Raw genomic sequence first — 8,507 nt, 5'->3', positions numbered from 1 at the left:
TCCGATAACAAAAACCCGGCCGAGGGTCCCACGCATGGGAGCCCGGTGAGAGGAGTTTGACGTTGGTCTGCTGGTAGCAGAAGTCGGGTCGTCGCTCCCGATCCAGAGAGTTTGCAACCGGAGTCCTCGTGGTCCTCTGGTTGTTGGTCCCACCGCAAAAAGGCTCTCTCCTTCCGGGACCTCGGGATGTAGGTCAAATGGTAGAGCGCCTACTTAGCAAGCCAGAAGTACGGGGAGCAATACCCCGCATCTCCGAAGTTATGGTCATCGAGCAATTAATTAACTTTCTCCAGAAAACTACTGGATATTGAAGTTTTATACAAGAAATACCTTCCAAGAAAAATTTTAACCTCTTATTTGCCGACTGAAACAAAAGCTTCCCCGACAGTTATAAATCATGGGGATGTAGCTCAAATAGTTGAGCGCTCGCCTAGCATGCGAGAGGTACGGGGATCAATGCCCCGCATCTCCAAATCTAGAGTCACTCATCAAATGGTAATCATTATCTCCAGATAATCTATTGCATATTGAAATTCCTTACAAGTAGATTTTCTGCGAACGAAAAAAAACTTCATAGTTGCTGACTAAGCGAAAAAAATTCCGCGAGATTTGATAAACATGGGATGTAGGTCAAATGGTAGAGCGCCCACTTATTAAGCCAGAAGTACGGGGAGCAATACCCCGCATCTCCAAAGTTAAGGACAACGAGTTTTTAATTAATTTTCTTCGGAAAACTACTGAATATTGAAATCTTATACAAGAAATATCTTCCCAGAAAATTTATAACCTCTTGTTTGCCGACTGAAAAAAAGCTTCCTCGACAGTTCTAAATTATGGGGATGTAGCTCAAACAGTAGAGCTCTCGCTTTGCATGCGATAGGTACGGGGATCGATGCCCCGCATCTCCAAAGCTAGAGCCACTCATCAAATGGTAATGACTATCTCCAGATAATCTATTGCATATTGAAATTCCTAACAAGTAGATTTTCTGCGAACGAAAAGAAAAACTTCTTAGTTGCTGACTAAGCAAAAAAAAATTTCGCGAGAATTGATAAACATGAGATGTAGGTCAAATGGTAGAGCGCCTACTTATCAAGCCAGAAGTACGGGGAGCAATACCCCGCATCTCCAAAGTTAAGGACATCGAGTTTTTAATTAATTTTCTTCAGAAAACTACTGAATATTGGAATCTTATACAAGAAATACCTTCCCAGAAAATTTATAACCTCTTGTTTGCAGACTGAAATGAAAGCTTCCTCGACAGTTCTAAACTATGGGGATGTAGCTCATATGGTAGAGCGCTCGCTTTGCATGCGAGAGGTACAGGGATCGATGCCCCGCATCTCCAAAACTAGAGCCATTCACCAAATGGTAATCACTATATGCAGATAATCTATTGCATATCGAAATTCCTAACAAGCAGATTTTCTGCGAACGAAAAAAAAACATCATAGTTGCTGACTAAGCGAAAAAAATTCCGCGAGATTTGATAAACATGGAATGTAGGTCAAATGGTAGAGCGCGTTCTTAGCAAGCCAGAAGTACGGGGAGCAATACCCCGCATCTCCGAAGTTAAGGACATCGAGCAATTATTTAACTTTCTTCAGAAAACTACTGAATATTGAAGTCTTATACAAAAAATACCTTCCAAGAAAATTTTTAACCTCTTGTTTGCCGACTGAAACAAAAGCTTCATCGACAGTTATAAATCATGGGGATGTAGCTCAAGTGGAAGAGAGCTCGCTTTGCATGCAAGAGGTATGGGATCGATGCCCCGCATCTCCAAAGCTAGAGTCACTCATCAAATGGTAATGACTCTCTCCAGATAATCTATTGCATATTGAAATTCCTAACAAGTAGATTTTCTGCGAACGAAAAGAAAAACTTCTTAGTTGCTGACTAAGCGAAAAAAAATTTCGCGAGAATTGATAAACATGGGAGGTAGGTCAAATGGTAGAGCGCCTACTTATCAAGCCAGAAGTATGGGGAGCAATACCCCGCATCTCCAAAGTTAAGGACATCGAGTTTTTAATTCATTTTCTTCAAAAAACTACTGAATATTGGAATCTTATGCAAGAAATACCTTCCCAGAAAATTTATAACCTCTTGTTTGCCGACTGAAATAAAAGCTTTCTCGACAGTTCAAAACTATGGGGATGTAGCTCAAATGGTAGAGCGCTCGCTTTGCATGCGAGAGGTACGGGAATCGATGCCCCGCATCTCCAAAACTAGAGCCACTCACCAAATGGTAATCACTATCTGCAGATAATCTGTTGCATATTGAAATTCCTAACAAGTAAATTTTCTGCGAACGAAAAAAAACTTCATAGTTGCTGACTAAGCGGAAAAAATTCCGCGAAATTTGATAAACTTGGAATGTAGGTCAAATGGTAGAGCGCCTTCTTACCAAGCCAGAAGTACGGGGAGCAATACCCAGCATCTCCGAAGTTAAGGATATCAAGCAATTATTTAACTTTCTTCAGAAAACTACTGAATATTGAAGTCTTATACAGAAAAAAACCTTCCAAGAAAAATTTTAACCTCTTGTTTGCCGACTGAAACAAAAGCTTCCTCGACAGTTGTAAATCATGGGGATGTAGCTCAAATGGTAGAGCGCTCGCTTAGCATGCGAGAGGTACGGGGATCAATGCCCCGCATCTCCAAATCTAGAGTCACTCATTAAATGGTAATCACTATCTACAGATAATCTATTGCATATTGAAATTCCTAACAAGTAGATTTTCTGCGAACTAAAAGAAAAACTTCATAGTTGCTGACTAAGCGAAAAAAAATTCCGCGAGATTTGATAAACATGGGATGTAGGTCAAATGGTAGAGCGCCCACTTATCAAGCCAGAAGTACGGGGAGCAATACCCCGCATCTCCAAAATTAAGGACATCGAGTTTTCTTCAGAAAACTACTGAATAGTGAAATCTTATACAAGAAACACCTTCCCAGAAATTTTTTAACCTCTTGTTTGGCGACTGAAACAAAAGCTTCCTCGACAGTTATAAAACATGGGGATGTAGCTCAAATGGTAGAGTGCTCGCTTTGCATTCGAGAGGTACGGGGATCGATGCCCGGCATCTCCAAAACTTGATCCACTCATCAAATGTAATCACTATCTGCAGATAATCCCAATTTTCTGCGAACGAAAAGAAAAACTTCATAATTGCTGACTAAGCGAAAAAAAATTCCGCGAGATTTGATAAACATGGGATGTAGGTCAAATGGTAGAGCGCCTACTTAGCAAGCCAACGGGGATCAATACCCCGCATCTCCGAAGTTAAGGTCATCGAGCAATTAATTAACTTTCTTCAGAAAACTACTGAATATTGAAGTTTTATACCAGAAATACCTTCCAAGAAAAATTTTAACCTCTTGTTTGCCGACTGAAACAAAAGCTTCCTCGACTGTTATAAATCATGGGGATGTAGCTCAAATAGTAGAGCGCTCGCTTAGCATGCGAGAGGTACGGGGATCAATGCCCCGCATCTACAAATCTAGAGTCACTCATCAAATGATAATCATTATCTTCAGATAATCTATTGCATGTTGAAATTGCTAACAAGGAGATTTTCTGCAAACGAAAAGAAAAACTTCATAGTTGCTGACTAAGCGAAAAAAAATTCCGCGAGATTTGATACACATGGGATGTAGGTCAAATGGTAGAGCGCCCACTTATCAAGCCAGAAGAACGGGGAGCAATACCCCGCATCTCCAAAGTTAAGGACATCGAGTTTTTAATTAATTTTCTTCAGAAAACTCCTGAAAATTGAAAACTTATACAAGAAATACCTTCCCAGAAAATTTATAACCTCTTGTTTGCCGACTGAAACAAAAGCTTCCTCGACAGTTCTAAACTATGGGGATGTAGCTCAAATGGTAGAGCGCTCGCTTTGCATGCGAGAGGTACGGGGATCGATGCACCGCTTCTCCAAAACTAGAGTCACTCATCAAATGGTAATCACTATCTGCAGATAATCTATTGCATATTGAAATTCCTAACAAGCAGATTTTCTACGAACGAAAAAAAACTTCTTAGTATCTGACTAAGCGAAAAAAATTCCGCGAGATTTGATAAACATGGGATGTAGGTCAGATGGTAGAGCGCCTACTTACCAAGCCAGAAGTACGGGGAGCAATACCCCGCATCTCCGAAGTTAAGGACATCGAGTTTTTAATTAATTTTCTTCAGATAACTAATGAATATTGAAATCTTATACAAGAAATACCTTCCCAGAAAATTTATAACCTCTTGTTTGTTGACTGAAACAAAACCTTCCTCAACAGTTCTAAACTATGGGGATGTAGCTCAAATGGTAGAGCGATCTCTTTCATGCGAGAGGTACGGGGATCGATGCCCCGCATCTCCAAAACTAGAGCCACTCATCAAATGGTAATCACTATCTCCAGATAATCTATTGCATATTGAAATTCCTAACAAGTAGATTTTCTACGAACGAAAAAAAAATCATAGTTGCTGACTAAGCGAAAAAAATTCCGCGAGATTTGATGAACATGGGATGTAGGTCAAATGGTAGAGCGCCTACTTACTAAGCCAGAAGTACGGGGAGCAATACCCCGCATCTCCGAAGTTAAGGACATTGAGTTTTTAATTAATTTTCTTCAGATAACTAATGAATATTGAAATCTTATACAAGAAATACCTTCCCAGAAAATTTATAACCTCTTGTTTGCCGACTGAATCAAAAGCTTCCTCGACAACCTTAAATCATGGGGATGTAGCTCAAATGGTAGATCGCGCGCTTAGCATGCGAGAGGTACGGGGATCAATACCCCGCATCTCTAAAACTAGAGTCACTCATCAAATGGTAATTTCTATCTCCATATAATCTATTGCATATTGAAATTCCTAACAAGTAGATTTTCTACGAACGAAAAAAAAATCATAGTTGCTGACTAAGCGAAAAAAATTCCGCGAGATTTGATGAACATGGGATGTAGGTCAAATGGTAGAGCGCCTACTTACCAAGCCAGAAGTACGGGGAGCAATACCCCGCATCTCCGAAGTTAAGGACATTGAGTTTTTAATTAATTTTCTTCAGATAACTAATGAATATTGAAATCTTATACAAGAAATACCTTCCCAGAAAATTTATAACCTCTTGTTTGCCGACTGAATCAAAAGCTTCCTCGAACAGTTCTAAACTATGGGGATGTAGCTCAAATGGTAGAGCGATCTCTTTCATGCGAGAGGTACGGGGATCGATGCCCCGCATCTCCAAAACTAGAGCCACTCATCAAATGGTAATCACTATCTCCAGATAATCTATTGCATATTGAAATTCCTAACAAGTAGATTTTCTACGAACGAAAAAAAAATCATAGTTGCTGACTAAGCGAAAAAAATTCCGCGAGATTTGATGAACATGGGATGTAGGTCAAATGGTAGAGCGCCTACTTACCAAGCCAGAAGTAAGGGGAGCAATACCCCGCATCTCCGAAGTTAAGGACATTGAGTTTTTAATTAATTTTCTTCAGATAACTAATGAATATTGAAATCTTATACAAGAAATACCTTCCCAGAAAATTTATAACCTCTTGTTTGCCGACTGAATCAAAAGCTTCCTCGACAACCTTAAATCATGGGGATGTAGCTCAAATGGTAGATCGCGTTCTTAGCATGCGAGAGGTACGGGGATCAATACCCCGCATCTCTAAAACTAGAGTCACTCATCAAATGGTAATTTCTATCTCCAGATAATCTATTGCATATTGAAATTCCTAACAAGTAGATTTTCTACGAACGAAAAAAAAAATCATAGTTGCTGACTAAGCGAAAAAAAATTCCGCGAGATTTGATGAACATGGGATGTAGGTCAAATGGTAGAGCGCCTACTTACCAAGCCAGAAGTACGGGGAGCAATACCCCGCATCTCCGAAGTTAAGGACATTGAGTTTTTAATTAATTTTCTTCAGATAACTAATGAATATTGAAATCTTATACAAGAAATACCTTCCCAGAAAATTTATAACCTCTTGTTTGCCGACTGAATCAAAAGCTTCCTCGACAATCTTAAATCATGGGGATGTAGCTCAAATGGTAGATCGCGCGCTTAGCATGCGAGAGGTACGGGGATCAATACCTCGCATCTCCGAAACTAGAGTCACTCATCAAATAATAATTTCTATCTCCAGATAAACTATTGCATATTGAAATTCCTAACAAGTAGATTTTCTGCGAACGAAAAGAAAAAATTCATAGTTGCTGACTAAGCGAAAAAAAATTCCGCGAGATTTGATAAACATGGGATGTAGGTCAAATGGTAGAGCGCCCACTTATCAAGCCAGAAGTACGGGGAGCAATACCGCGCATCTCCAAAGTTAAGGACATCGAGTTTTTAATTAATTTTCTTCAGAAAACTACTGAATATTGAAATCTTATTCAAGAAATACCTTCCCAGAAAATTTATAACCTCTTCTTTGTTGACTGAAACAAAACCTTCCTCGACAGTTCTAAACTATGGGGATGTAGCTCAAATGATAGAAACCTCGCTTTGCATGCGAGAGGTATGGGGATCGACGCCCCGCATCTCCAAAACTAGAGCCACTGATCAAATGTAATCACCATCTGCAGATAATCTATTGCATATTGAAATTCCTAACAATTAGATTTTCTGCGAACGAAAAAAAAACTTCATAGTTGCTGACTAAGAGAAAAAAATTCCGCGAGATTTGGTAAACATGGGATGTAGGTCAAATGGTAGAGCGCCTACTTAGCAAGCCAGAAGTATGGGGAGCAATACCCCGCATCTCCGAAGTTAAGGACATCGAGCAATTAATTAATTTTCTTCAGAAAACTACTGAATATTGAAGTCTTATACAAAAAATACCTTCCAAGAAAAACTTTAACCTCTTGTTTGCCGACTGAAACAAAAGCTTCCTCGACAGTTATAAATCATGGGGATGTAGCCCAAATGGTAGAGCGCTCGCTTAGCATGCGAGAGGTACGGGGATCAATGCCCCGCATCTCCAAATCTAGAGTGACTCATTAAGTGGTAATCATAATATCCTGATAATCTATTGCATATTGAACTTCCTAACAAGTAGCTTTTCTGCGAACGAAGAGAAAAACTACATAGTTGCTGACTAAGCGAAAAAAAATTCCGCGAGACTTGATAAACATGGGATGTAGGTCATATGGTAGAGCGCCCACCTATCAAGCCAGAAGTACGGGGAGCAATACCCCGCATCTCCAAAGTTAAGGACATCGAGTTTTTAATTAATTTTCTTCAGAAAACTACTGAACATTGAAATCTTATACAAGAAATACCTTCCCAGAAAATTTTTAACCTCTTGTTTGGCGACTGAAACAAAAGCTTCCTCGACAGTTCTAAACTATGGTGATGTAGCTCAGATGGTAGAGCGCGCGCTTTGCATTCGAGAGGTACGGGGATCGATGCCCGGCATCTCCAAAACTGGAGCCACTCATCAAATGGTAATCACTATCTGCAGATAATCCCAATTTTCTGCGAAGGAAAAAAAACTTCATAGTTGCTGACTAAGTGAAAAAAAATTCCGCGAGATTTGATAAACATGGGATGTAGGTCAAATGTTAGAGCGCCTACTTAGCAAGCCAGAAGTACGGGGAGCAATACCCCGCATCTCCAAAGTTAAGGACATCAAGTATTTAAATAATTTTCTTCAGAAAACTACTAAATATTGAAATCTTATACAAGAAATACCTTCCCAGAAAATTTATAACCTCTTGTTTGCCGACTGAAATAAAAGCTTCCTCGACAGTTCTAAACTATGGGGATGTAGCTCAAATGGTAGAGCGCTCGCTTTGCATGCGAGAGGTACGGGGATCAATGCCCCGAATCTCCAAATTTAGAGTCACTGATCAAATGGTAATCATTATCTCCAGATAATCTATTGCATATTGAAATTGCTAACAAGTAGATCTTCTGTGAACGAAAAGAAAAACTTCATAGTTGCTGACTAAGCGAAAAAAATTCAGCGAGATATGATATACATGGGATGTAGGTCAAATGGTAGAGCGCCCACTTATCAAGCCAGAAGTACGGGGAGCAATACCCCGCATCTCCAAAGTTAAGGACATCAAGTTTTTAATTAATTTTCTTCAGAAAACTACTAAATATTGAAATCTTATTCAAGAAATACCTTCCCAGAAAATGTATAACCTCTTGTTTGCCGACTGAAATAAAAGCTTCCTCGACAGTTCTAAACTATGGGGATGTAGCTCAAATGGTAGAGCGCTCGCTTTGAATGCGAGAGGTACGGGGATCGATGCCCCGCATCTCCAAAACTAGAGCCACTCATCAAATGGTAATCACTATCTCCAGATAATCTATTGCAAATTTAAATTCCTAACAAGTGGATTTTTGCGAACGAAAAGAAAAAGTTCATAGTTGCTGACTAAGCGAAAAAAAATTCCGCGAGATTTGATAGTAATAGGTATGAAGGTCAAATGGTAGAGCGCCCACTTAGCGAGCCACAAGCCAATACCCCGCATCTCCAAA

At 39.7% G+C, this 8,507-nt stretch overlaps 2 non-coding genes across 2 annotated transcripts; both read left to right on the top strand.

Annotated features, from left to right (window-relative positions):
- The first annotated feature begins 2,590 nt into the window (after positions 1-2,590).
- On the top strand, positions 2,591-2,663 carry Trnaa-agc (transfer RNA alanine (anticodon AGC)). The gene has a single exon. It is a non-coding gene; the product is annotated as a tRNA-Ala (tRNA).
- Positions 2,664-8,217: 5,554 nt separating this feature from the next.
- Trnas-uga (transfer RNA serine (anticodon UGA)) lies at positions 8,218-8,290 on the top strand. Its single transcript has one exon. It is a non-coding gene; the product is annotated as a tRNA-Ser (tRNA).
- Positions 8,291-8,507: the final 217 nt, after the last annotated feature.

The sequence above is a fragment of the Symsagittifera roscoffensis genome, chromosome 7 (assembly GCF_963678635.1).
Source record: "Symsagittifera roscoffensis chromosome 7, txSymRosc1.1, whole genome shotgun sequence".
Lineage (NCBI taxonomy): Eukaryota > Metazoa > Xenacoelomorpha > Acoela > Convolutidae > Symsagittifera > Symsagittifera roscoffensis.
Note: the sequence above shows the minus strand (reverse complement) of the source record. Positions and strands in the feature narration are given on the sequence as shown.